This window comes from Theropithecus gelada, chromosome 13 (assembly GCF_003255815.1).
Source record: "Theropithecus gelada isolate Dixy chromosome 13, Tgel_1.0, whole genome shotgun sequence".
Lineage (NCBI taxonomy): Eukaryota > Metazoa > Chordata > Mammalia > Primates > Cercopithecidae > Theropithecus > Theropithecus gelada.
This window is the reverse complement of record NC_037681.1, coordinates 46167189-46193095: the sequence shown is the minus strand read 5'-3', so window position 1 is coordinate 46193095 and position 25907 is coordinate 46167189. Positions and strand designations below refer to the sequence as shown.

The 25907-nt window shown below is 39.3% G+C and overlaps 1 protein-coding gene and 1 pseudogene across 2 annotated transcripts in view; one reads left to right on the top strand and one right to left on the bottom strand.

Moving 5' to 3' along the window:
* ASXL2 (ASXL transcriptional regulator 2) overlaps positions 1-25907 on the top strand; it is a 158341-nt gene that overhangs the window by 47839 nt on the left and 84595 nt on the right. The gene's annotated exons all lie outside the window — the stretch shown is intronic.
* LOC112604792 lies at positions 20223-20725 on the bottom strand (annotated as a pseudogene).

Below are 25907 nucleotides of genomic sequence, written 5' to 3'. Positions count from 1 at the left end.
CCCCCGGGCCCCCCCCCCCCCCCCCCCCCCCAAAAAAAAAAAAAAAAAAAAAAAAAAAAAAAAAAAAAAAAAGTATCTTTTGTGGGCGGGTGCAGTGGCTCATGCCTGTAATCCCAGCACTTTGGGAGGCTGAGGCAGGCAGATCACTTGAGGCCAGGAGGTCTTAATGTCAGTATCATCCAGCTCTAACATAGTAAGGCTCTGGGACTTTAAACTTACCATGATCGTTTCCAGGGAGCAAGCAGGAATAGTAAAGATTAGTAAAAACAAACAAAAAAACAGCAGGAAAAAATGGAAGAGTTTTTTAAAAAGGTGGTAAAGTATGTGAATCATCGGATAGCTTCTGGTTCACATAGTGACAGTTGAAAGTAGCTTTTCCTGGTTAAACTATGTTGTGGTAATGCAGTTACAGGACAACAAAGCAGTACATGCTGACTACCCTTAGCAGGGAATGTGCTTTCACTCAGCTATTGGACAGTTAAGTCTTTTAGGTCTCCATTTGTATACCTCTTTTTCAGAGATAATTTTGGCTGACTTTCTGGTCTTGATCATATCTTCCTATTTGAGTTGGTTGTAGTGTTCTGTGTTCTTTTCTTTTCTTTTTTTCTTTTCTTTTTTTTTTTTTTTTTTTTTTTTGAGACAGTTTCACTCTTGTTTCCCAGGCTGGAGTGCAGTGGCGTGATCTCAGCTCATTGCAACCTCTTTCTCCCAGGTTCAAGTGATTCTCCTCCCTCAGCCTCCCGAGTAACTGGGACTACAGGCCCGTGCCACCATGCCTGGCTAATTTTATATTTTTAGTAGAGACAGGGTTTCACCATGTTGACCAGGCCGGTCTCGAACTCCTGAACTCAAATGATCTGCCTTCCTCGGCCTTCCAAAGTGGAAGGATTATAGGCATGAACCACCGTGCCTGTCATGTTCTGTGTTCTTCATAGCATTAAGGTTTGAAATTATATATGTTTGTGGTTATTAAAAAATCATACAATTTCTCTGTACCTTACATTTTTAAGGTAGCTCCAGAGGCAGTGACATTATCTTTCCCCACCCCTCAGCATATGGTGCATAACAAGTATTTAAAACCTACTTGTTAATGAATATATGAGGTATTACTGGTTGGAAGATCATATTCATATATAGTTATAGATTATTCTCTTGCTGCAGTGATGTGTCAAATGGTAGTCTTTTTTTCTGAGACAGGGTCTTGCTCTGTTACCCAGACCTGAGTGCAGTGGTGCAATCTCATCTTACTGCAGCCTCGTCCTTTTGGGATCAAGAAGTCCCACAACCTTAGCCTCCTGAGTAGCTGGGACGAGAGGTGCATGTGCCACCATGCCCAGCTAATTTTTGTATTTTTTGTAGAGGCAAGGGTTTCGCCATGTTGCCCAGGCCCGTCTCGAACTCTTGGACTCAGCTGATCCTCCTGCCTTGGCCTCCCAAAGTGCTGGGATTACAGGCGTGAGTTACCATGCCTGGCCGGTAGTCTTATACTCTTTTTTTTTTTTTTGAGACGGAGTCTCGCTCTGTCACCCAGGCTGGAGTGCAGTGGCCGGATCTCAGCTCACTGCAAGCTCCGCCTCCTGGGTTTATGCCATTCTCCTGCCTCAGCCTCCCGAGTAGCTGGGACTACAGGCACCCACCACCTCGCCCGGCTAGTTTTTTTTGTATTTTTTAGTAGAGACGGGGTTTCACTATGTTAGCCAGGATGGTCTCGATCTCCTGACCTCGTGATCCGCCCGTCTCGGCCTCCCAAAGTGCTGGGATTACAGGTTTGAGCCACCGCGTCCGGCCTGTCTTATACTCTTAAAAGTTTTTTAGAAAGATTACAGAATGAAACACGCATTATGCTTCTCAAAAGTGTGTGACTACTTACTGTTTTATTTTCATTCCTTGGACCTCAGTACATGACTTTGAGCTCTTCTCCCTTTATATTTTTCCTTTGGCTCCCACGTTTTGAAGAATTTTGCCTAGATTATTCAATACCATTTTTGTTTGGTTTTAAAATTTATTAAATTTTATTTTTTTATTAAAAACAAATATTTATGAACAGATTAATGAATAAACAAAATAAGGTATATGCATACAATGGAGTATTTAGTCTGAAGAAGATATAAAATTCTGGTACATGCTACAGTATGGATGAACCTTGAAAACATTATGCAGGCCGGGCGCGGTGGCTCAAGCCTGTAATCCCAGCACTTTGGGAGGCCGAGGCGGGCGGATCACGAGGTCAGGAGATCGAGAACATCCTGGCTAACATGGTGAAACCCCGTCTCTACTAAAAATACAAAAAACTAGCCGGGCGTGGTGGCGGGCGCCTGTAGTCCCAGCTACTCGGAGGCTGAGGCAGGAGAATGGCCTGAACCTGGGAGGCGGAGCTTGCAGTGAGCCGAGATCGCGCCACTGCACTCCAGCCTGGGTGACACAGCGCGAGACTCCGTCTCAAAAAAAAAAAAAGAAAACATTATGCTAAGTGAAGTAAACCAGACCCAAAAAGACAAATGTATGACTCCAGTTACATGAGATACCTAAAATAGGTAAGTTCATAGAGAGAAAGTACCACAGACTGGAGTAGTGGGGAATAGTGAGTTACTATTAAATGAGTACAGAATTTCTGTTAGAGATGTTGAAAACGTTCTGAAGATGGATGATGGTAACAGTTGCACGGCATTGTGAATGTACTTAATGCCACTGATTAAAAATGGTTAAAATGGTAACTTTTATGTTCTGCGGGTTTTACCGCAACCAACCAATAAGATATTTGAAAAGAAGTGGGCCAGGCGCAGTGGCTCTTGCCTATAATCCCAGCACTTTGGGAGGCCGAAATGGGCAGATCACCTGAGGTTGGGAGTTCAAGAGCAGCCTGACCAACAAGGAGAAACCCCATCTCCACTAAAAATACAAAATTAGCTCGGTGTGGTGGCGCATGCTTGTAATCCCAGCTACTCGGGAGGCTGAGACAGGAGAACTGCTTGAACCCGGGAGGCGGAGGTTGCAGTGAGCTGAGACTGTGCCATTGCACTCCAGCCTGGGCAACAAGAGTGAAACTCCATCTCAAAAAAAAAAAAAAAAATACAAATGAAGTGGTTGGCTCCTAGCTGCGAAAGATTCAAGTTCTAGCCCCTTTAAGAAGTTGGGTGGTAAGTAAGATTGGAAATCATTTATCCAAAGTATGGAATTCTGGAAATTAATTAGAAACATGAATTCCTTTTTTTTTTTTTTTTTTTTTTACAAAATAGTATAATGTTTAAATTAAATGCCTGTTTATAACTATAAAGCATGGCAGCATTTTAGAAAATATAGGAAGAGAAAGGTCCTTAAATTTTTCCCCTCACCATGATCTGTGACTTTTTATATTCTATTATGTTGTTTTTATGCATTAAAGCACTAATTTTAAAGATAGTTTAGGCTGGGCATGGTGGCTCATGCCTGTAGCTGCAACACTTTGGGAAGCTGAGACGGGAGGATCACTTGAGGCCTGGGGTTTGAGACCAGCCTGAACAAGATAGCGAGACCTTGTCTTTATTTTTTAAAAAAAAAGAAAACATGGCAGTGCAGGCCTATAGTCCCATGAATATATGTCCTATGAATATATGAGGTATTATTAGTATCTCGTATATTAATAATAATCACTTCAGGAAGTGTCAGACGTGATTCAAACTTTAGCCTCCCAAATATGCTGGGAGGCTGAGGCAGGAGGATCACTTGAGCCCAGGAGGTCAAGGCTGCAGTGAACCATGATTGGGCCACTGCACTCCAACCCTGGGCAACAAAACAAGACCCTACCTCTTAAAAAAAAGAAAAAAAAGATAGAATTTCCCATAGGAGTAATAGGGAAGAAAAAGTTTTAATGTTTCAGGTGAAATGGGAGGACATGACTTAGGCCAGGAGAGGTCAAGAACTGTTTCTGTTATGCTTAATAGTCAGAGTTGATAGCAAAGGCATTGTGGAGTTCTTTAAATTAGCTTAGTTCTTTTTGTAACAGTTAAAACAAGAGGACATGAAAAGTTATTGATACTATAGATAAATGCTGTAGCTGTGATATCTGATCATTTGTAAACAGAGAAAAGTTACTTCCCATACTGTTTACCAAAAAACAGTTATTTCATAAAATCAAAAATAGTAAAAAGAATTTTGTTGAGATGTCTAACCTCCTTGTTCAATTTTCTGTGGCTAAAATATAACCTAATTTGTTTGTTACATAAATACCAATGATAATGTGGCAGTTGTTTCCTAGGGTTGAGCTCTTCAACACAGAATTGCTTGTTCCAAATTTGAAGTACTATTAGAACCTTTAAAACAATTTTGTAAGCTTTTACTCATTTGTTTTTCTGTGGACAGTTTGCTTTTTAAAAATCTATATTATTCATTGGGTAGAGATTTTGTTTACTGGGTCTGTTTGTTTAAAGAGCCCCTATTCTCATTATTATAGCTCATGTTGATTCTGGATTATACTGTGCGTTTGTATGAATCTAAATATTGAAGGAATGGTTAGGTATTTTGTTTCCTTCCTGAGACACTAGAAATAAAACCAAAGATTCAGAGAGTTGTGTCCCTTTTTGTGTACATTTTGACGATATACTTCAGTTACTAAGGGAAAGATTTCAGAATTTTATTTTACCTTGAATGAAAGTAAAATGGTTGTCATTAGCCATCAGTATATAAAATAGCCTTTTTAAAAAAGCGCTTTCCTTTTTGTCTGATGATGCTGATTTTACAGTTTGCAGAGAAACAAAGAGCACCTGGTGCTCCAGTTTGTTTTTAAGTTTCTCCTGACTTGAGCCTATATTTCTTCTTGTCATTACAAACTATGCCATTTTTCAGGAAGTGTCAGAGGTGATTCCAACTCCAGCTTCCCAAATATACTCACATGGCTACTCCCACACGGCTTCATGGAACTGTTTCTGGGATTTTGGGCATTGATAAGAGTTTATTTAAATGTTCTGTGTAAGTCTCTGAGCTATACAGTTCTATAGTTCTTAGGGTCTGATCAGAAGACCAGAAAGTACACAATAATTTGAACAGGAAAGTTATTAACTGGAAGTTATTAATAGATTAACCAGGGATTAACTATTCAAAGGTAAAGAGAAAGCAGGGCTCTAGTTCAGCGGATGACAAAGTTCATTGGTGCTGTAGCCTGAGGTGGCCTCAGGAAACTGCCTACTAGGTACTAGAAGAGCTTTGCTGAAAAGCCGCCTGCTGGGGAACCTGTCCCACCTTTTGGGGAATAAATATTAGCTACTACGTATTTATGTAATATGTAAAAATATACAGGTACAGCTAAACACATGAGTGAATGTAACTTCTTTCGTTTTCTTTCTTTCTTTTTGAGACAGTCTCACTGTCACCCAGACTGGAGTGCAGTAGCACGATCATGGCTCACCGCAGCCTTGACTTCCTAAGTAGTTGGGACCACAGGCGTGTGCCACCATGCTTGGCTAATTTTTTTTTTTTGTAGAGACGGGGTTTTGCCGCGTTGCCCAGGCTGGTCTTGAACTCCTGGACTCAAGTGGTCCCCCTGCTTTGGCCTCCCAAAGTGCTGGGTTTACAGGCGTGAGCCACTGCACCTGGCCGCCTCTTGGTTTTGTTTTGTTTTGTTTTTTAATCACGGCTCACTACAGCCTCAACCTCCCAGCCTCAAGTGATTCTCCCATCTCAGGCTTCCGAGTAGCTGGGACCGCGGGCACACACCACCATGCCTGGCTAATTTTTAAATTTTTTTATAGAGACAAGGTCTCTATGTTGCCCAGGCTAGTCTCAAACTCCTGGGCTTAAGGGGTCCTCCCACTTTGGCCTCCCAAACTGCTGGGATTACAGATGTGAGCCACAGTACCTGGCCTGAAGACACTTTTTTGAAACATAAATTTTTACTTTTGGAAAATTCTAAAAACAAAAGTATACGTCCTCCATCATAAACTGTAAATAGTATTTACACCCTGGGCTGTTCTGAAATAAATTGCAGTAATTTTATTGTATAAATATGTCAGTATATATCAAACAGATAAGAACTTGAGACTGGTTGTGTGCAATTTGGGTATTCTGGCTTACAAAAAATAGAACAATTAAATCTACACAGTAAGCCTACACACTGTTGACAGAATACACACCCTGAATATTCTTTGAAACCATGCCTGTTAATTCTTTACTGTTATTACTCATTACTACTTCTACGCTTAGGCTAGATATGCAATAGGTTTAACCCCCTCCATCAGCTGTGGCTGCCATTAGTGTTTACAGATGTGCTTTTATAGCATTAAGTGTCGGACTTAATGCCTTCCTTCTGAAGTAGCTATTGCCTTTAGTGCTTCCCACCCCCCCCCTTTGGAGTTTCCTTAACCTGCTTTGCTCATCTTATTAACTGTATTATCTTGACTCTTACATCAGCTAATAGAGAAATAGAGTTTTTAGGAAAGAAGAGAAAAATAGTAAAGTATTCAGTTCTTGAGACCCTATTCTCTGACTAGTTTTTCTTGTCTTTCCATTCATGAATAGAAGAGGGGAAATAGGAAGATTATTTGTTCATGAATTTATCATCCGCAAATTGGGCATTTTCTGAATTAGACCATTCATGAGTGATCCCAAGGGTTCATGATATATAATTAGTAATTTTGGCGAATTTGAATCTTTCACACTGTAACATTAATATAGCTGAGTAAGTTATATACCTAATGAATGGGTGTGGCCAACTGCCTAGATTGTAAAGAACTCTGGGGACCACCCAGCAAAGATTATGCTCAATAAACATTTTAGAGATTGAGATTTTACCTCTTTGTCTGGGGGAGTCCTAATAACATCTGATTAGTACCAATTTGTTTATGAAGAAAATAATCTCTTTCATACTGTATTGAAGGTTATATGTTTTAGCTTACATTATACTAAAAACCAATCAGAGCACCTATGTTTTCCCGTATCTCTCCCATGCAAAAGTATATAGCAAGGGAAATAAAGTCAATATTCTCTACTACTTTTCAGCAGAAATCCTTACCCCTGCAGAGTAGATCATCTGATTATTTGCTAAGCTGAATTGCCTTGAAGTGATTTCATTAGAAATAGCTTAGTTTTAGAATGAAGAACATTATTTATTGTATTGATGGTATATCTAAGGTTGGATGATACCTTTGTGGTTAAGCCAGCATCTTCCTCCTCTTCTTCTTTTTAAACATTTAAAAAATAGTTTTTGTAGAGATGAGGACTCACTATGTTGCTCAGGCTCATCTTGAACTCTTGGGCTCAAGCAATCCTCCTGCTTTGGCCTTGGCATGAGCTACTGTGCCCAGCCATCTTCCCTATCTGTTAGTTGCAATCTGCTTTCAAGCCCACAAACCTGGTAGGGATGTCAAGAAGCATTAGTAATGAAAAAAATGACAACAAAATGTTTGGGTATTGACAGAAAAGAGTATTCTTATCCATTGTAATTCAGATCCGTAAGAGCTCCATTATAGATCACAGGGAAGCTAGTAAACTTTAAGCTGATGGCTTTATGATGGCTCCTTGAAATTGAAATGCATGGGAAGAATATTAAAGAATAGGTAGTATTCATTGTATCCACATTTAACTTGAAACTGCCCTAAGTTTTACTCTGTTACACAATCAAATTACTGCAACTGTTTTCTGAAGTAGTTTAGACTGTTTAGCTAAATTTGTATATCTTTAGACATATTTTGATAATATTTTTGGCTAACTTGTAAATTTTAATGAAGAAGTTAATGAGGGGGTTGCTAATTTGGGGAATTGTGGATATTGCTGGGAAGCGAAGGGACAGTTTAATTTTTTGTTTTATTGTTGCTTTGTAAGAAAAATTAAAAGCTTTTTTTTTTCTTCTTTCATTTTCCTGCACTGCATTCCAACTCCAGAAGGTAAGAAGTATTACTTTATTCTAAAGAAGTATTATGCAATTATAAAGCACACTCTTATAAATTTAACTTACCTTTGAATGCTTGAGTTTTACTTTATAAAATTAAATAATTAGTCCAGAAACTAAGTAATATTGATATTATTATGTTAATGTTTAGTAAGTGTGCTTTTTTTGGTTCTTGCAGTTTGTATTTATTGTTTGGTCATAAGTTTAGAAATCCGATCTACATTAAGGTTTATTAAAATCAACATTTGACTTATAAAAGCGTTGGGATGCCAAGTATTCGGCAGATTAATAATGAAAATATTTAGTAGACTGGAAGCATGTATGTTAACATTTGCTTTATGGCTGTAAGATTGAAAATGTATGTTTATGTTCTTAATTTAGATAAAATATTGGTAAATCGGCTGGCCTCGGTGGCTCACGTCTGTAATCCCAGCACTTTGGGAGGCTGAGGTGGGTGGATCACTTGAGGTCAGGAGTTTGAGACTAGCCTGACCAGTATGGTGAAACCCCATCTCTACTAAAAATACAAAAATTAGCCGGGTGTGGTGGCGGGCACCTGTAATCCCAGCTACTCGGGAGGCTGAGACAGGAGAATTGCTTGAACCTGCGAGGTGGAGGTTGCAGTGAGCCAAGATCATGCCACTGCACTCCAGCCTGGGCAACACAGCAAGACTCCGTCTAAAAAAAATTGGTAAATCCTTTAGGGGCATGATACTTAAAAACAGGGCAGAATGGGTTAAAAATCTTAGTCTAGATCCTTTACTGAATTGGCTTTTTGTGTGTGGGCATGGCCTTTTAGATTCACCTCCACTATAGCAGTTACTGTGTTACATGCCTGTGAGACCTGAGGGCAACAGTCATGTCCATGTATTTTCATGTTACTTGGACATGGCATGCTTGGGTTATAATTAGAGCTTAATTCGTCTTTTTAACTCTAGTTATATTTGTAGTCCATTAAGTTCATTTGTAAGAACCTATTTATTGTAAGCAAGAGTTTGTGGATGAAAGCTTAATTAAGGTTTTACAAAGTTAAAATTGTAATTAAAAAATAAAAACACTAGGTAAATTTTGTTTTGTGTTATGTTTGTTTGAAGGGAGCATATATTTGATTGGTTCTTATTTATTTATTTATCTGGAGGCAGAGTCTCATTCTGTCACCCAAGCTGGAGTGGAGCGGCATGGTCTCGGCTCACTGCAACCTCCGCCTTGCAGGTTCAAGTGATTCTTCTGCCTCAGCCTCCCTTGTAGCTGGAATTACAGGCACCTGCCACCACCCCCGGCTTATTTTTGTATTTTTAGTAGAGACGGGGTTTTACCATGTTGGCCAGGCTGGTCTTGACCTCCTGACCTCAAGTGATCTGCCCGCCTCGGCCTTCCAAAGTGCTGGGATAACAAGCGTGAGCCATCGTGCTTGGTCATTGATTGGGTTCTTTAAGTGCAAATGATAGGAACCAAATATGAATAACTTAAGCAAAATGAGATTTATTTGAAGAATATGGGGGCAGAGGCAAGACTCAGACTCAAAAGCAAGAAACAGGCTCTGAAATTAGGAGAAGGAAGGCAACTTCTTCTAATGCATAGTCTCATCAAGACACTCCAGTTGGGCTAAATTAGTCATTGTCTACTCTGCTCAAGGTTAAACTTCAAGGAGGAGTGAACTTGGTTGGCCTAGTGCCCAAGGATGGTGAGATATCTTAATGGACAGTCTTACCGAGACTGTTTCCAGTAGGGTAGAGCATAGTTCCCCAAAGCAAAATTAAGCATTTTTTTTTTTTTTTTGAGACAGAGTCTTGCTCTGTTGCCCAGGCTGGAGTGCGGTGGTGCAATCTCGGCTCACTGCAACCTCTGCCACCTGAGTTCAAGCAATTTTCCTGCCTCAGCCACCCGAGTAACTGAGATTACAGGCGCACACCACCACGCCCAGCTACTTTTTTGTATTTGTAGTAGAGATGGGGTTTCACTATGTTGGTCAGGCCAGTCTCAAACTCCTGGCCTCAAGTGATCCGCCCACCTCAACCTTCCAAAGTGCTGGGATTACAGATGTGAGCTATCATGCCCAGCCAAAGTTGAGCATTCTTTACAGAAGAAGAGGGAATGGATATTGGCCAGGAAGAAACAACAGCTGTCCATTGCTCCCTATAGAAAATTAAAGTACAACAGAAAAATGTAAGCCATAAGCAGTTGTAGGAAGTAACCTTTTATGCAGATTCTCCTAATGGTAACATTGTGCAAAACCATAGTGCAGTGTCACAGCCAGAATACTGTGTCTGATATAATCCACCTGGTTTTATTGGTACCCAGGTGTGTGTATGTGTCTGGGGTGCTGTGTGGTTTTATCATGTGTATAGATTCATGTACCTACCACCACAATCAAGATACAGAATGCTTTCAACGAATATCCCTTGTGTTCCTCTTTTAAAACCACATGTACTTCCCTAGTACCTCCTCTTGCCCCCCTTATTCTAGTTTGTCCTACATTTCTATAATTTTGTCATTTCAAGTGTTTAATGGAATCATAGAGTGTGTAACCATCTGGGATTGGCTCCCCTGCAACCCCCATTCATTGTATGTCTCTGGGGAGTCCTCCAAGTTACTGTGTTCATAGTTCATTCTTTTTTATTGCCGAGTAGTATTCTTTGACATGGATGTATGACAGTTTCTAACTATCCATTGCATATCTGAATTGTTTCCAGGCTTTGGCTATTAAAAATAAAACTTCTATGAACATCTGTGTAAATGTTTTTATATGGGCATACATTTTCCATTCTCTGGGTTAAATGTACAGAAAGTGCTATTGCTGGGTTGTGTGGTAAGTGCATGTTTAATTTTAAAGACACCTTGAAACTAAATGAATTTCTTGTAAACTGCTTTAGATTTTTTTTTTTTTTGGTCCATGTTGCCAATCCTTGCCTTTTAATTTGTGTGTTTACACCATTTATATTTAAAGTAATTATTGATAGGTGAGTTTGTCTGCCATTTTTTTTTGTTTTGTTTTCTGTTTGTTTCCTCTATTTCTCATTCCTCTGTTTCCCTTGACTTCCTCATGGATCATATTTTAGGATTCTGTCTTGATTTATATTTATAGTATTGTATTTCTTTATCTTTACATAGTTTTCTAAACTGTTTCAACTGGGTATTACAATATATACATGTGATTTATCACAGTCTGCTGATACCATTTTACCACTGTAAGTGAGGTGTGGAAACCGTACTTCCATTTAGATTCTTGAGTATGAGATGGTATTAAAATTTGTGTTCCAGTCATCAAATGTGATTTATAAAATTTATGAGAAGCATAGTCTGTGGTATATACCTATTCCTGCTCTTTCTGTTTTTTCTTCCTGGTGCTACAGGATTGCTTCTTTTATTATTTCCATTCCATTGAATGACTTCCTTTAGTCATTCTTTAAGAATAGTTCTACTCCTCTTAGTCAACTACTTCTTTTAATTTTACTTAGTCTGAAGCTGGTTCATCAGATATAGAATTCGCAATTGACGGTTCTTTTCATTCAGCACTAGTGAAATGTCATGCCATTTCCTTCTGGCCTATGTGGTTTTAGGTGACAAATCTATTGTCATTTGAATTGGTGTTTCCCTATAGTAATGTATTGTTTCTCTCTGATTGCTTTCAGGACTTTTTCTTTGGATTTAGTTTTCAGGAGTTTAATTATGATGTATCTTGGTGGACTTACTTAGATTTATCCTATTTAGATTCACTGAGTTTCTTGAATCTGTTCGTTTATTTCTTCATTTTTCTTTATTACTTTTTCTGTTTCTTTTTAAATCCTGTTACATCTTCAGGTTTTTTGTTTTTTGAGACAGGGTCTCATTCTGTTGCCCAGGCTGGAGTGCAGTGGTGTGATCTCAGCTCACTGCAGCCCTAGCCTCCTGGGCTCAAGCAATCCTCCCACCTTAGCCTCCTGAGTAGCTGGGGCTACAGGTGTGCACCACCATGCCTGTCTGATTTTTGCATTTTTCGTAGAGGCAGGGTTTCACCATGTTGCCCAGTGCAATGCCTAAGCTCAAGCAGTTTGCCTGCCTTGCCCTCCCAAAGTGCTGGGATTACAGGCCTATGTCATTGTGCCCGTCCTGTGTTTATTTCTTTAACCAAATAAGAGAAGTTTTCAGCTGTTAATTCTTTGAATACTCTTTTTTTCCTTTTTTTTTTGAGACAGAGTCTCACTCTGTCACCCAGGCTGGAGTGCGGTGGTGTGATCTCTGCTCACTGCAACCTCTGCCTCCCAGGATCCGGCAATTCTCCTGCCTCAGCCTCCCGAGTAGCTGGGATTACAGGTGTGCGCCACCAAGCCAGCTAATTTAGTAGAGACAGGGTTTCACTACATTGGCCAGGCTGGTCTCAAACTCCTGACCTCAAGTGGTTCACCCACCTTGGCCTTCCAAAGTGCTGGGATTACAAACATGAGCTACTGTGCCTGGTCAGTTCTTTGAATACTCTTTCCACCCTACTCTTTTTCTCTTTTCTTTCTGGAATGCTGATGATATGAATGTTGAATCTTCTGTTATTATCCCACAGTGCCTTGAGATTCTGTTGATTTTTTTTTGGTGTTATTTTTTCTGTCTGTTCACATTGAGTAAATTGTATTGACCTGTTATTAAGCTCACTGATTTTATCCTCTGTCATCTCCACTCTCTTACTGATGAGTTTTTAAATTTCTTAATGTATTTTTTGTTTTTATAATTTCTATTTGATTTCTTTTTATAAGTTCTGTCTTTGCTGATATTTTCTATATGTTTGTTTCAGGAGAATTTTAAGTAGTTCTTGAAGCATTTTTATGAGAGCTATTCCAATTTTTATTTGTTTATTTATTACTTTTTTTGGAGGCAGAGTCTTGCTCCGTCGCCCAGGCTGGAGAGCAGTGACGCGATCTCAACTCACTGCATCTTCCACCTTCTGGTTCAAGCAATTATCCTGCCTCAGCCTCCCAAGTATCTGAAACTACAGGCATGCGCCACCATGCCCAGCTAATTTTTGTACTTTTAGTAGAGACGGGGTTTCACCATACTGGTCAGGCTGGCCTTGAACTCCTGACCTCAGGTGATACACCCGCCTTGGCCTCCCAAAGTGCTGGGATTACAGGCGTGAGCCACTGCATTCGGCCTACTCCAAAATTTTTCTTACAATTTTAACATCTGTCTCAGTGTTGGCGTCCTTTACTTGTCTTCTTTGATTCAGATAGTGATTTTCCATTGAACCCTGGATATTTTGGCTATCATGTTAGGGGATGTCCAGTCTTATTTAAGCTGGCATTCACTGTGTTTACTTAGGTTTACCATGCAGGTCCTGTACTGTTTTAGTGGATTGTGGTTCCAATAACAAGTTTAATTTTCAGATCCTTTGCAATGGTATTTGGGTCTGCTTGTTTTATTTGGTGCCACAGAGGCTCCCATTGACCTCTGCTGCTTCTTACTGATCTCTGTTGCTTCTGTCTGAGGGGGTGGAAATTTTCACAGGCTGGGCTGCCTGATGCTTGTAGATGTGGACAAAAGGGAGTCTTTAGCCTGTGGGGACAGACAGGCTTCCTGGCAGGTTCCCGTTTGCTTGAGCTACTTTACTGCTCAACATCTTGTGAGAGGGGGAGGTGTTGTAGTCTCAGGCCCACAAGGACAAAGAGGCTTCCTGGGCTGGACTGTTTTTTGTGATCTTCTCCCACTTGCTGGTGCCATTTGGCCTCTCCTAGTCTAGTCTTTATTTTTGAGACTTGAGGGAACGTAAACTTGCAACGTAAGTAGTTTAATAATCTCCTAAGATCTACCATAACTAAGTTACTTCTCTTAGTTGGGAAATGCCAGGAATTGGTCAAATTAATGGGTCAACCAACTACTTCAAAACTCTTGAATCTCAATATAAATGGCTACATCTGGACTGATAGCTCTGGTTCAAAGCAGAAAATAATTGTAATAAGTAGTGTTAGCTGTTTAGATATCCAAGCTCTGCTTGCTAAATCAACAAGAATACCAAGTAGGACAAAGGTATAAAATTGCAAAATTTCTGTCTTTTGGTTTACTTAATTGAATCTGTTGATTTTTATTCTCTCTCTCCAGCTGAGTTCTTTCGGAACCATGCCCTTAGTTTATATTCATTCATAAGTATTTTGTTTTCCTCACTAATACTCCTTTTACCTCAGATAATATACCCTCCTCTCTCTCTCTCTCTCTCTCTCTGTGTGTGTGTGTGTGGGGGGGGGGGTGTGTGTATGTGTCTCCCTTTCTGTGTTTCTGTCTCTGTCTCTCCGTTTGTCTCAGGCAGGAGTGCAGTGGTGTGATCATAGCTCACTGCAGCCTCGACCTTCTGGGCTTAGGTGATTCTCCCACCGTAGCTTCTGTAGTAGGTGGTACTACAGGTGTACACTGCCACATCTGGCCTACTTTTTATTACCTATTCCTCATAAGATTGAAAAGCCTGATGCTGTAGTGAAATGGCCTTGACTAAGATGGGAGTCCATTCACATGGTCTATTTAATCTTAAATAAGCCTTGTGAAATCATTATCTCATAGATAAACACGTCAAATCAGTGAAAAATTACATATCCAATTAGTGATAGAACTTGAATCCCCATCTGTGAGTCTAAAATATAAGTACTATTTCTGCTGCCTCACTTTTGAGTAGGACTCAGGAGATCGGACAAGGATTTTTTTTCTTTTTCTTTTTCTTTTTTTTTTTTTGAGACACAGTCTAACACTTTCGCCCGGGCTGGAGTGCAATGGCGCGATCTCAGCTCACTGCAACCTCCGCCTCCAGGGTTCAAGCAATTCTCCTGCCTCAGCCTCCCCAGTCGCTGGGATTACAGGTGCCCGCCACCACTCCCGGCTAATTTTTTGTATTTTTGGTAGAGATGGGGTTTCACCTATGTTAGCCAGGCTGGTCTCGAACTCCTGACCTTGTGATCTCCCCACCTTTGCCTCCCAAAGTGCTGGGATTACAGGCGTCAGCTGCTGTGCCCGGCCTGGACAAGGATTTTTTTTTTTTTTTTTTTTTTTTAGACAGAGTTTCACTCTTTGTTGCCCAGGCTGGAGTGCAATGGTGCGATCTCAGCTCACCACAACCTCCAGAGGGTTCAAATGATTCTCTTGCCCCAGCCTCCCGAGTAACTGGGATTACAGGCATGCGCCACCATGCCTGGCTAATTTTTTGTATTTTTAGTGGAGACAGGGTTTCTCCATGTTGGTCAGGCTGGTCTTGAATTCCCGACTCAGGTGATTTGCCTGCCTCAGCCTCCCAAAGTGCTGGGATTTCAGGCATGAGCCATCGCGCCCTGCTGGCCTGGACAAGGATCTTAATGAACTGTTTTGTATTTCTCTTTAGGTAAAAAGTTAGATTGTTCTCTAAGCCCTTCTATACCAAGAGTTTGTAGTTATCTAATCTAAATAATATTTATAATATTGAACCTTGTTACTGCTAATGGACAAAGCCATGCTTTTTAGAAGATGTTAGTGGAAGACAACAATGGGATGATAGCGTGAAGGTTTATAGTTAGATGTTCAGTGTAAGATAAAGCAAACAACAACAAAAAATTTCCAAGGAACCTTTTATTGCTGTGACCTCCCTCTCTAGGCGATTCCTCTACCACTCTCCTTATTTGTTCTATGCCCATCTGCTGCTCTGTTGACCTAGAACCTCTCATTTTGGGGCCCCAACTAGATCTACTTACCGCAAAATGCTTGTTTAGAAGTTTTCCTACACACCCTTTCCCTTATGTCTTCAGTGCTTTTATTCCCATTTGTTTGATGGTGTGTTTGGGGGAGGAAAACAGTATGAAGAAACAAATTCATTAAAGTTATGGATGAGTCAAATGTTACTTTTTAAATCAAAGTTAAAAGCTACATTTATATTATTTCTTTTTAAAAAGCAGAGTAGTTGTTAATCTGAATGAATCAATCATTGGTGGAATTGTAGGTAATATGATCAAGGGAAGGAAAAATGTTTTACTGAAAGTGTATAGGAATACAAAAATTTAAATTTAAATCTAAAATCTACCAAGACTATTTATTAATTCGGTAATTTCTAAATTACCGAGTGCACACATGTGGTGGTGCAGACATGTGGTTCAGCTACTTAAGAGGCTGAGGTGGGAGGATCATTTGAGCTTAGGAGTTTAAGGCTACAGTGTGATTGAGCCAGCCTGGGTTACAGAGTGAGACCCTGTCTCTAAATAAATGAATAAATAAAATCGACTTGAAGTGAGGGCATTTAAGCGTCTAGTCTAGATTACTACTACTACTTCTTTTTTTTTTAACCTTGAAAGTGTGAGTGTATTATTTAATCCTATTGAAGTTCAAGGGATTGAGCTTTGAAGGATAAATATAGATTGTGTATAGTTCAGCCAGGAATAGGGAAGATGATTAATCATTGTGGCCTTACCAAGTTTTGACAATTGTATTTTATAGGAAGGAGTATGGAAAAAATGGACAAGAGATTGGGGATGAAAGTAGGAATTAGGCAGTAACTTGTTATTGCAAGGGAGATTATCTCTACTATCAGATAACTTGGATTAATGATGTCCCTTAAACTTGTTTATCAAGGGTTTGAAATGGGGACAACAAATATTGGCAGACACTGATGAATTTTGAGGATGGATGGTACAAGCTTATTGTATTAAAGATTCTTTGGATTGGGTGCAACAGGGAATGCCAGTGAGGAGACCAAAAATAATCTGGAAAGGAGTAGATTTCAGGATTTCATGAAGTCTTAAAATACTTGAATGACTGTCATTGGAATGGTAAGAAATAATGTCAAACTCCCCCCCCACACACACACTTTCAAAGATAATTTGTTGCAAAATCAGTTTCAAAATTCAAACATTGCAGAGGAAACAAAGAGCCCCCCCAGATTTTCCCAGCATTATACTACTGATTTCCATCATAAAGGCAGATTTGTAAATAGACTTGTAGGAAGAGTATTTAGCTTAGCTTAAGAAGGAATTTGTGAATAGTTGGAAATGCTTGAGGACGTAGTGCCCATTCACCACATTGTATGATTACATAAGACATTGGATGATTACCTGTTTAGATACTTTAGAGGGGGTACCTGTACCTGTAGGTAAATGGACTAGGTCACCTATGGAGCTCCCTTGTCAACCTGTATCTTATCTGATTCTTCTTAGTAGGTGTTGAAAACAGAAAGTTGTGTAAACTGAGGATTAAGTAAAGAATGATCAAAAGTTGTAGGATTTTATTTTACCCAGCAATTCCTCTTCCGCCTATATACACAAAAGAATTGAAAGCAGAGACTTAACAGATAGTTCTAACACTAGTGTTCATAGCAGCATGATTCACAGTAACCAAAGGGAAGAAACAACCCAAATATTCATTGATGGGTGGATGGATGGATGAACAAAATGTAGCATATATATTCAATGGAATATTCAGCTTTAAAAAGAAAGGAAATCAACACCTGCTGCAGCATGAGTGAATCTTGAAGACATTGTACTAAGTGAAATAAGCCAGACAAAAAATAACAAATACTGTACGATTCCACTTATATGAGATACCTAGAGTAGTCAAATTCATGGAGACAAAAAGAATGGTGGTTGCCAGGAGCTGGTGGGCAGGGGAAGATGGTTGTTGTTTAGTGGGTATAGTTTCCGTTTTGTAAGATGAAAAGGTTGCTCAACAGGGTGACTGTACTTAACACTACTGAACCTGTATACTTAGAAAGGTAAGATGGTAAATTTTATGTATATTTTACCACAATAAAAGTGTTGTAGGATTTTGCATTTATTTGAATGGGGCACAATTTAATCTAATGTAGGAGAAACAGCCATCATGTTATATTAGTAGGAAATAGAGAGCATTTGCCTAAGGTAAGGAGAATGAGCAGAGGTATGCCTTTAACTTTTTCAAGAAGGTTAATGTTCATTTTACCTTGTTAAATTTAAAATAGACAGTGATGGGTGGTTAAGAAAGCGAAGGATAAGAATGTGATTTTTATTAGCTTCTGCTCACAATGTGATGATTCAGAATTGGTAAAACAAGTAAGTTTTAGAGTTTTGGCAAGAGCCTTTAGAATGAGGAGGGTTATAGACAAGACAAAGCAAGTTAAAGCTGAGACTTTTAACTTTGAAAGTTGATGGGCCATGAATACTTGAACTTTATTCTGGACTTCATTTACATGTGTCTTTGAGCCCCAGAAAGAAACTAAGAATGAAAGAAAGAATAGTGAAAATGTCGTGATTTTCAGTGGGGAAATTAGACATCATTAGTTATGGGAAAAGTTATCAGTTAATTTTGGGAAGAGATCTCTTTTTTAAAAAGTACATAATTAGGAAACATTAAGAATCATAATTTTGCTGCAAGTGCTGCTACATTTACAGTTGAATATGCTCTTACTTATAAACCAGGGGGGTGGAGACTGACACATTAAAAAACATGAGCTCTAAACCTGAGTTTCTGATTTTGTTCAATTCTTGAATTGATAGCAAAATTGCAAATATGGGCCGGGCGCGGTGGCTCAAGCCTGTAATCCCAGCACTTTGGGAGGCCGAGACGGGCGGATCACGAGGTCAGGAGATCGAGACCATCCTGGCTAACACAGTGAAACCCCGTCTCTACTAAAAATACAAAAAAACTTAGCCGGGCGAGGTGGCGGGCGCCTGTAGTCTCAGCTACTTGGGAGGCTGAGGCAGGAGAATGGCGTAAACCCGGGAGGCGGAGCTTGCAGTGAGCTGAGATCCAGCCACTGCACTCCAGCCTGGGTGACAGAGCGAGACTCCGTCTCAAAAAAAAAAAAAAAAAAAAAATTGCAAATATGGCTAACAGTTTTTAGATAGTATACATTTTAAACTTCTATCTATGTGCTGTATTTTTCTGGGGGCAAGTGTGTGTGTGTGTGTGTGTACATGTATGTGCACACTAGCAAAGAGACTGTGTCATTTGGCTCAGCTCAGCTCTAGTTCAGTTATTTTTACATTAAAATTTAAGAATGAGTACTTCTTTCTTATGGAAACTTCCACTTCCTCTTTTATATCACCTGCGCATACCACTGCGTTGCTATATGATAGGTCCTTGTAAATATTAAATGAATGAGAAACCAAGACAGCTTCTTTTCCATATTTTTTTTCCTGAGTTAACTTTGTGGAGTTTTAATATTATTTGATTTTATATTTGTATCTTTTTTCTTTTACATTGAAACCCTTGGTTCAAAACAGCATTATAAATGTTTCAGTACATAATCATAGTTTCAAATTAATAATTTCAGCATCATAACTACTAATTATTGCTATATTATATATATATTTTTTAGAGGAGGACAACACATTTAATTTTATTTCAATCAAATCACAACACTTTCTTTTCCAATTGCTGCAAAGTGCATCTACAATATTCTATTACAGATCCACTTTAAAAAGGTTTCCTGTGACATTACAGCAAGCCTCTTTTTTCACACAGAGGAATAATCTCAAATTTTTCCTCAATTAAAAATCAAAACTCCATTTCAGGAAGTGGTAAATACATAAAAATTACAGTAAGCCAGACACTTAAAAGGACAGCCAAGAAGTCTTCCAGCAGTTTATTAGAAAGAATGTGGACATTAAAAAAAATCCCCACTGTCATGAACATAAATTGAGGTTGTAAGCCCTGGTATAAGCTTGATCAAAAAAAGAAATAAAAAATCCAATACTGTATTAAACATTTTTCACTCTTTTGCCATACTGACAGTGCAAATACAAATCTGGTCTAAATGTACAGACTCTCAAACAATGTACAACTTTCTTCGTCTTCCATGCTGAGAGATGTAAAAACACTTAAGGGTCAAACAATACCAAATATATAGGCTTCAAAAACCATCTAAGTTAGGGCATTCTCTAGTTTTAGCTAAGATACATGTGGATCACTGGCAAGTAATCACTTATATGAATAATGTGAAGTAAGTTTTTTGAAAAATAAACTTGGAACAATCCCGAAGTATAACACCAGAGGAATAGCAGGTTACCAGTAAGGTGTCAGCCAGTTTGTTCCAGCCACTTTTGAATCTATGTTCTATAATCTAAAGTTTAGCTCTCTTTCCCTAAGCTGAGAGCTTCCTATCATGTCAATGTCTATGTTATGAAGAAAAGGAGACTTAGGTGAGATGTTTTTATTTATCACAACTGCTGCATCAATTGCCTAGGACCTCACTCAACAGCTTCATTAAAGTCTAGGAAATGTTCATGCATAAGGTTTATTGTCTTAGCTGACTTAAAATTGCCCCATACAGTGGTACATATCAACCCTTAGTGAAGCCTTTTAAAAAAACAAACAGGTTGGAAAATGGGTGAAAGTAGGCAAATACAGCATCTGCCTTTAGAGCTGTCAACTCAGGAATTCTCTCAATTGTGAAATCTTGCGGAGAAGTTATTTTTCTTTCTCAAAATCCAGGTGATGACAATATTCCTTACTCCAGATCTGGCATTTTTTCATCATCACTGTCTTGTGAATCATCACCTGCTCCATCTACTTCTGGTGAATCTACAGCCTCATCACCACCCATGTTGTTCATCATCTCAGAGAAACGATCAAAATTAGACCTGTCTTAATCTGAACTATCTTCCCAGTCTTTCCAATTATTGAAGTCCACACTAAGCCAATTGAGCTTTGCCCTTCCTTTTGTTAACCTTGGCCATGACTGACCAGATTCTCCTTTTCGTAGACAACACACAATTGATCTGTCCGTTTTTTATGCTTGGAATCATTTGGATCAATACTGTGAAAAAGATCAACTTTATTTAAATACTTAAAAGTATCACTTCCTCTGAGAAAACAATGTAGGTTTGGATTTTTCAAAATGTAGATTAACATCCTTACTCTCTTCAACACAAAATTCAATGAAGACATAGTCCCTTTGTACCACTTTGCAGAAGCAGGCTGCATTGTGAACAGGGCAGGGGGACAGGCGAACAGGTGGGCGGGCCTCTGGCGTCGGCTGCTGCTAGGGAGTGACTTCTCTCCGGTGATGACCGCGTCGTCTTCCCAGTCGCGCCCTCTTCTTGCTCCCCTCAGGCGATGGCGGCAGCGGCGGGCTCGACCTCGGTCCCCAGAATGCACTGCGCAGAAAGAGCGGCCCCTCCAGTCGGGGAGAAGAGGAAAGTGTAGGAAAAGGGGCCCGAGGACTTATTGTTGTATTTTTATGTAGAGAAAACCTTGCAGAGTAAAGAGTTAACTAGTTTCTTTTACCTTTTATAATCATTTTTGGGCTTTCAAAATTTCTGTGTGAAGGCAGAAGATGAATTCTCCCCAACTCCGTTTTTAGTATTAATGTTGATAGGCTTCTTGCCAGTGAGATTCAGTCCGTCAAATCTTTGGTTCGCCAGATAATCTGAATTACTTGCAACTCATTGCATGATAAGCAGGAGATGTTCTAGGAGTGGCAGTGGCATTATTGTACTCTTTAGATGGTAGATCAGTTTGTGCCATATTGAATCCATTCATTAGTGTCCGTCCATCTTAGTGCAGGTCCAGAAACAGCAGGAAGATGAATACTCTAAATAAAGCAGAAAGACTTAAGTTGTTCCAGTGTTTTCATTTTCTTGCTGCTGCTTATTTGATAAGTGGATATTTATGGTACTTGTTTTGGAATGGTTTTCTTTTCCTTTGGTTGGTCAGGTGATCAAGTGCTTTGTTTTCTGGATACATTTTGTTTCATTTGACCCTGGGAGAATATATACATGTCCATAAAAAATATGGGAACAGGCGGGGCGCAGTGGCTCACGTTTCAACAGGGTTTCACCATGTTGGTCAGGCTGGTCTCGAACCCCTGACCTCAAGTGACCTGCTCGCCTTGGCCTCCGAAAGTGCTAGGATTACAGGTGTGAGCCACCGCACCTGGCCCCTCTATTTCTTTTTAAAACAACTTTATTGAGATATAGTTTACATGCCATAAACTCCAAACTCCACCTCATTTTCTTTTTTTTTCCTTCCTTTTCTTTCCCTTTCCCTTTTTCTTTCTTTCCTGAAAGGGTCTTGCTCTGTCACCCAGGCTGTAGTGCAGTGGTACAATCATAGCTCACTGTACCCTTGAACTCCTGGCACAAGCGATCCTCTCACCTCAGTTTCTGGAGTAGTTGGGAGTATGGGCACACACCACCACACCTAGCTAATTTTCTATTTATTTTTTAAATTTTTTCTTTTTGAGACGGAGTCTTGATCTTATTGCCCAGGCTGGAGTGCAATGCCACGATCTTGGCTCATTGCAACCTCTGCCTCCCAAGTTCAAGCTGTTCTCCTGCCTCAGCCTCCCGAGTAGCTGGGATTACAGGCATGCGCCTCCATGCCTGGCTAATTTTGTACTTTTAGTAGAGACGGAGTTTCTCCACGGCGTTTCTCCATGTTGGTCAGGCTGGTCTTGAACTCCCGACCTCAGATGATCTGCCCACCCAGGCCTCCCAATGTGCTGGATTAGAGGTGTGAGTCACCGTGCCCGGCCTGATTTCTTAATTTTTACATTTTTTGTAGAGACGTGTTCTCCATATGTTTCCCAGGCTGGTCTCAAATTCCTGGGCTCAAGTGATCCTCCCACCTCAGCCTCCCAAAATGTTAGGATTTTGGGCATGAGTTACCACACCAGGCTAGAAATTCCACCCATTTTCAGTGCACAATTCAATGGTTTTTAGTAAATTTACTGAGTTGTGCTACTATCATCATAATCCAGTTTTAGAATATTTTCGTCACCCCAGTGAGATCTCTCATACTGGATACAGGTAATGCTGGTTCCTCCTGACAGCCTGTAGTCTACTTTCTGTCTCTATAGTTCGGCCATATCTGGAAGTTCATATAACTGGAATCATATAATATGTGGTATTTTAAGGTTCATGTTTGTAGCATTGATCAGTACTTCTTTCTTTTCATTGGTCCATATTGTTGTATAGACTTTTCTCATATATTTACTTTTTAAAAAATCATATGCATTTATTTAACTTTTAATTTTATTTATATGATATATTGCAGACTTTTAGAAAAGTTGCAAAAGTAGTCCAAAGAATTTTTGTATAAACTTTACCTAGATTCTCCAAATGTTAACATCTATCTAATTTGTGTTTCTGAGATGTCTGATAATAAATTGTAGACATAGTGCCCCATTCACTTTTAAATACTTCAGAGTAGGCTGGATGCAGTGGTTCACACCTGTAATCTCAGCACTTCGGGAGCTGAGGTGGGAGTATTGCTTGAGTGCAGGAGTTCAAGACCAGCCTGGCAACAAAGCGAGCCCATCTCTATAAATAATAAAATAAAATAATTAGCCAGGTGTGGTGGCGCACACTTGTAATCCCACTTACTCTGGAGGCAGAGGCAGGAGAATTAAATTTGAGCCCAGGAGTTCAAGCCTGCAGTGAGCTATGATTGCACCACTGTACTCCGGCCTGGGGGACAGAGCAAGATCCTGTCTCTAAATAAATAAATAAATTAATTAATTAATAAGTCAAGCAAGCAAACTTCAGAATATATTTTCTAAAGGCAAGTACATTCTTTTATGTAACTACAGGGTAAAATAGTTAACAGGAAATCTGCATTGTCAAAATATTATTATTTAATCAGACTTTATCCAAATTTGGTTATTCTCCCACTGATGTCCTAATCCAGGATCACATGTTGTATTTGCATTTAGTTTTCATGTATCTTTACTCTTCTTTAATCTGGAGTTGTACTTTAGTCTTTGTCTTTCATGACTAGACATTTTTTTAGTGCAGGCCAGCTATTTTGCAGATTGTTTCTCAATTTTTATTTCTGGTGTTTAATCATGATTAGATTTAAGTTGTGCAGTTTTGGCAGGAATGTCACAGGATTGAAAGGACATTTTTACCACAATATATCTGGAGGCCCATGATTTCAGTGTACCACAGTATTGGGGATGGTAACTGTGATTACTTGGTTTATGCAATGTCTACCAAGTTTCTTCACTGTAAAGATACCATTTTTGCCCTTTGTAATTAATAAGTATTTTGGGGGTAAAGATACTCTGAGACTCTGTAAACATCTTGTTTCTTATTGTACCTTTGCCAATTAATTTTAGCATGTTGTTATTAATCTATTGCTGCTTAACAATATTATCACAGATTTAGCAGCTTAAAACAATGCATTTATTATCTCAGTTTCTATGTGTCAGGTGTCTGAGCATGGCTTTACCTGATCCTCGGCAATGCAACAGAGTGTTGGTCAGGGCTGAGTTTTTACCTGAAGACTTCATTGGGGAATGATCAGCTTCCAAGCTCATGTGGTTGTTGGAAAGATTCAGTCCTTGTGGGTTATCAGATTGAGGGTCTAGATTCCTAGTTGGCAGTTGGCTAGAGACTGTCCTGAGTTCTGTGGCCTTTCCCAGCATGGCCACGTGCTTCCTCAAAGCTAGCAAGGAAGAGTCACCAAGCGAGAACACTGCAGTGATATGTGAAATAGTCACTTATGTGAGACCCTATCACCTTTGTTCTTTTTTGATTATTAGAAGCAGATTACAGGCCCTACCCACACTACAGGAGAAGGGATTATGTAGGGCCATGAGTACCAGGAAGCAGGGATTACTGGAAGCCGTTTTAGGTCTGTCTACCACAGCATCCACTAATCTTACCTGAAACTTACTGTCGCTGTTGCCGCATATGGTGATTTTCTAATTCTATCATTCTTGGTATTTTTTTGTTGTTGTTGAAATTTTACTGCAAGTAATTCTCCCCCACTCATTGATTTGTTCATTTAATCTTATCAGCATGAACTCATGGATTCTTATTCTTTGGGTTATTTCTACTATAGTCATTTATTGCTTTAGGATAAGTAACAGTTTAATCCTTCTAAGAACAGCATTTAGAGAAGTCTTTAGCATGGGTTTCTCTTTTTTTGAGATGAGCTCTCTGTCTCCCAGGCTGGAGTGCAGTGGCATGATCTCGGCTCACTGCAACCTCTGCCTCCCAGGTTCAAGCAATTCTCCTGCCTCAGACTCCGGAGTAGCTGGGATTACAGGTGCGCGCCACCATGCCCAACTAAGTTTTTTGTGTTTTTAGTAGAGACGGGGTTTTGCCATGTTGGTCAGGCTGATCTCGAACTCCTGACGTCAAGTGATCCACCTATCTCGGCCTCCCAAAGTGCTGGGATTACAGGCGTGAGCCACCATGTGGCCCAGCATGGACTTCTAAACAGGATTTGAGGTATAATAAGTCATTTGTCAAATATACTCTAGATGAAAGATACATTTTAACAGGTGAGCCATTCTGTCACAGGTTTGCAAAGCCTTTGAAATTCTATTTGAAAATATACTCTGATATAGCAAACTTTAGTTACCATCAAAATGCTAAAAATGCTTTTATATTAATGTTTTTTAAGTGAAGAGCTAATTTTTCCCCTAAAAATCATTACCATGTAATTTAAATGATTAAAAGTTGTGGTGATATGATCTAAAAACACTCTTTCTAAAACCACTGGTTTTCTCAGCTTCATCTTTGGCTTGTCTCTTGATCTTTGAATGTTATGTATTTCATCCCCTTTGTATTTGTGGGCATCTGGGGTTCTCATTCTTCATCAGTATATCATCTTGTACTTGGTGAACAAGTACCTTGCTATTCAGTGTGTCTTTTTAAGTGAAAGTCTTTCATTTCCATCTGTATGCAGTTTCCCCTCTTACCTGCTATTCTAGTTTTTGTTTTGTTTTTAATAGCATGCCCTGTGACAAAGTGATTTTGAAAAAGAGCTCCATTGTCTTTCAGAAGTTTCCTTGTTTTAATAGTTTATTTGTATATTTCCGGACTATTTATTTCAATATTTCCTGTAGAAATGATGCCTGATAACCCCCTACCCAAATTAAATTAATCAGTGAAAAAAATGTACACTGAAGAAATATCTTGAAAAACTCTTAAGTAGGAATAACCATTGTTTATTGCATTTAATTGAATAAACCAAGAAAGTTGCTAGGCTTTAGTTTCCTCACTGTGAGGTAGTATTAATTCCTAAATGATCTCTGAAGTTGAGGAAAAAAAAATAGAAAAATTCTGAAAGTGTATTGTCATTTTAAAAATGAAAGTTGAAAAAAGTACAAAACATTTACATTTCTTTTTTTTTTTTTTTTTTTTTTTTTTTT